This window comes from Myotis brandtii, unplaced genomic scaffold, assembly GCF_000412655.1.
Source record: "Myotis brandtii unplaced genomic scaffold, ASM41265v1 scaffold920, whole genome shotgun sequence".
NCBI classification, from domain to species: Eukaryota; Metazoa; Chordata; class Mammalia; order Chiroptera; family Vespertilionidae; genus Myotis; species Myotis brandtii.
The window spans coordinates 3,339-6,990 of record NW_005371792.1 but is presented as its reverse complement, the minus strand read 5'-3'; the positions used below and the strand labels follow the sequence as shown (position 1 = coordinate 6,990).

Genomic DNA, 3,652 nt, shown 5'->3' with positions numbered 1-3,652 from the left:
GGGGGGGGGGGGGGGGGGGGGGGGGGGGGGGAGGTGGTATGGTGGGGGAGGGTGAATGTGTGTAAAGGCCATGATAGGCAGAGAGTAATCTGAGCAAAGGAAAGGGAGAATGAAAATTGTTTTTTGTTTTGAGGGAAGCAGAGTTTGCAACCCCCGAATATGCCTTTTATGGGATAATGATTGTTTTAAGCTGGTTATTTTTAAGAAATGAAAGACTCAGGAAAAACATTTGACCTTTCCCTAAACTACCTGAAATAATTTAGATAGAGGACCTTTTCCAGGAAGGGAGCTATCATGATATATAACTATGGCTTAATACCAACTAGGTGGGAGAAAACCCAGAAAACATTTGTTTACCAAACATGTGCTTTTCATCTCCATAGGAACTGCCTTCCTGCCCTTTGACGTCCCAAACCACAACCTCCCCCCTTCTTAGCTCCGTGGCAAATAAGCCTCAATTTTCCCAAATTGTCCTCTGGCTCCATATTCTTAGGTATGTACATATGTAATAATTTGGTTATTTCCCCGTTAATCTGTCTCATGTCAATTTGATTATTAGACCATCCAGAAGAACTTAGAAGGGTAGAAGGAAAATTATTTTTCCTCCCCACAGTTTGTTTTTGTTTTTCTTAAGTTGTCATAAGAAGTTTTTATTTGCTGGCCTTGCAATCAGCAGAAACTGTCAAAATTTACGCATGGAGGTCAACCATTATCTATTAATATTTTCATTGCCATCCTGTGTCCCTGGGCTATAAATAAGAATCCCTAAACTCTGAAACTCTCTCAATTTCTTGATAGATACACACAGATAGTATTGAGGAGAAGGTCAGTGCTAAGATCATGAAAATCTTCTGGAGGTTTCCTACGCTCTCATGTAAAGAAGAGGGCTTGGAGAGAGGAAGCTAAAGATTTCTTTTTGTGGCTTCATGCCTGTCACTCACACAAACACCAACAGACTGGGAGATTGCTCCCTGATTCAGCAGATTCAACTAAAAACCTGAGGTGTGGAGAAAGTTACCACATAACCCTTAAATACATAGTTAACTTCTATTTTATCAGAAACTATTTCATGCTATGCTGCTGCTTATCATTTACAGAATAAAAAAAGAAAAGCCAGTTAGCCTAAATCTCATTCTCTTGTGCAAGGTTGTTAAAAATCAGTGGACGATTAGTAGAGGCTCCTGAAGGTGAACAGCTCCCTGGGCAGGGAAGGGAGGAGTTCAGGTGGGATGGAATGCTCTAGCAAGCCAGCATTTACCCACAACAGACAAACAAACAAACCTTTTTTTTTTTTTTTAAAGGACTTTAGCTCCTAATATTGACATAGCCTTTCTGAATGGAAGATTTACATATTCCAGCTACTAATTAAAGTTCAATAAGTGTGTTATGTAGAATAGGCTCAATGGAAGTGTTAACAAGTCATAACTGCAAGTCATTCTCCCTTTACTCACCTTCCACTTATCTACACCCAGTTACCCTTCGAGGCGAGCCTCTTTCTGAAGGCTTTCCTAATAGCTTCAGTTACTACCCATCTTTTTGTTTTTCACTCCAAAAATCTACTGTCTATCTATGCCACTCATCAGGGCACTTAGCCATGTGCAGCCTTATAACATTATTTAATTTTCTGCATCCTGTCCACCCAAATAGATTATCCATTCCTTGAGTTTTACACTTTGTATTTATCATAGTAGGTTGCATAGCCCATCCAAAGAGTAGGTCCTCAAAATATTTGTCAAGTAGCTCTTCTTTTAATAAAAATGAAAGTATCACTAATCTTAATCGCCCAAAGATGCTGGGATTTTTTTTTTAAGTAAATTCCCGTCATGATAAACTTGGAAAGGGGTATCTTTTTCATTTATCACCACGCCTGCTGGAGATAACATTCTCAGCCTTGCTGATTTGAGCCCAGAGATGTGCATTCAATATATTCAAGCCGATTCTGGAATACCAGGTCCAGAGGACCTGCCAAGGGCTTCATCTTGGTGCACAGCAGCTTACCTGGTAGGTGCTGGGTAGCCAACGGTAGAATGATGGCTTCGCCTCTCTCCTCGGTGACTCTCGACAAGCTTTCAAACCAAGGTCCCCAGCACCCCAAGCTGGTGGGCAGGGCACACCGAAGACAGAGACTCCCTCACTGGCGGAAGGGGAAACACATTTCTACGGATCCTGGACCGAAGAGGAGGGTGCTGCTGAAAAGCCGGCTTGCTGCTACTTTACGGAGGTAAATAGCCACTTGAAATATCTTGGGGCTTTTTTTGAAGGGAGTGGGGGAGGGTATTTCAGTGATCAGTTGGTCTTAATTATTTTCGCTTAGAATAGGAGAGAAATAAAGCTCCTGACAGAATTCCAAAGCTGACCGGGAGGAAATGAGACCAGGTGCAGTTGCATCTGGCTGGCTGGGCACCTGCTGCCTGCCAGGCTGTCCCCCTCAGTGTGTGCGGGTGGTGTCCCTGTGGGCCAATCAGTCCCTCTGCTGCTTTCAGCTTCTCCCCAGAAGTCCTCCCCCAGGCCATCTGGAGCTGGGAACACGGTTAAGCTCCCTTGCCAGGATTCTGCTTGGAAATGTGCGCACTCCTCACTTCACCCCCAATCCTGCTCGCAGGCCCAAAACGACCTGTATTACCAAGAAATAACATTCATTGAGAGGTAATGTATCTACATGTTTAAATGTTGATAGGAATTGGTGCCTTTAGTATTCAGAAATATTACCTCACTCTGGACTCGCAAAGTGTAGAGTCCACTTGAATCCACCAGTTCCCGTGTAAACAGTAGCTCAAATGCCAAAGACGTCAAAGCTGGAACCTGAGTTTGTCTGCACGCCCCTTTCTCCCTCCTCCTCCAGCCAGTCAGCCACTAAGTCCTGCTAATTCAACTTTCCACATATTTCCTGAGTCGCTCCCCTTCTCTTCATCTCTAGTCAAGGTTCCTAAACACATCTTTCTTCGAACCCAGACTTAACCCTTTACCCAGAGCCATTTCACACTGTCACTGTTGCTCTAAGCATTTTGGCGACTCTGCTTAGCCTCTAGCTTGTACCAGGCTCTCCCTGGTCAGTCATGGCCTCTCATTCTACTGATACCCACTGCTGACGGTGCCTCTAGCTCCACCTTCACCTTTCACATCTTGTGCCTTATCTCACTCTGTTTGCTCCATTTGGAGTGCCCTTCCTATCTTTGTTTGCCCCACACCTCCTTCAACACTCAGTTCAGGCACCATGTCCAGCAAGTCTTCCCTAACACCTCACATAAGGTCAAATGGCCTCGGTATCCCTGCGGGCAACTATTTTATCACCTGCTGCATTTTAGTGAAGATACTGTTTTTAAATCTACCTCCCTCACGACGTTGAGAGATTGTAGAGAGCATTTTTGTATCTCTGGTAATAGTGTAATTGGATAACCAATGGGTCCGTGCTGCCTGTCACTACTTGAGCCAATTAAGCAGGAACAAGGTTGAATCATCTGTGAGCGTTTATTCCAATACTGCCGGCAGCATGGGAGAGCAGCAGGTCATCCACAAAAATCTGCTCTGGCCCTCCCCATAAGCCAGCTGCTTATATTGGGTAGGAAGCAAAGATTATGTGGGAGAGTAAGAATTACAGGCATGGGAAAGTAGGCCCAGGATAATGGTTACAGGCAATTCGGGCTGGGGCCGG

At 44.4% G+C, this 3,652-nt stretch overlaps 1 protein-coding gene across 1 annotated transcript in view; it reads right to left on the bottom strand.

The window, feature by feature from the left end:
- EXPH5 (exophilin 5) overlaps positions 1 to 2,448 on the bottom strand; it is a 56,256-nt gene extending 53,808 nt beyond the window's left edge. The window contains exon 1 of the mRNA XM_014532891.1: positions 1,999 to 2,448. The gene's annotated coding sequence lies outside the window, so the exon portion shown is untranslated. The remainder of the gene's footprint in view (positions 1 to 1,998) is intronic.
- Between the last annotated feature and the right edge of the window lie 1,204 nt (positions 2,449 to 3,652).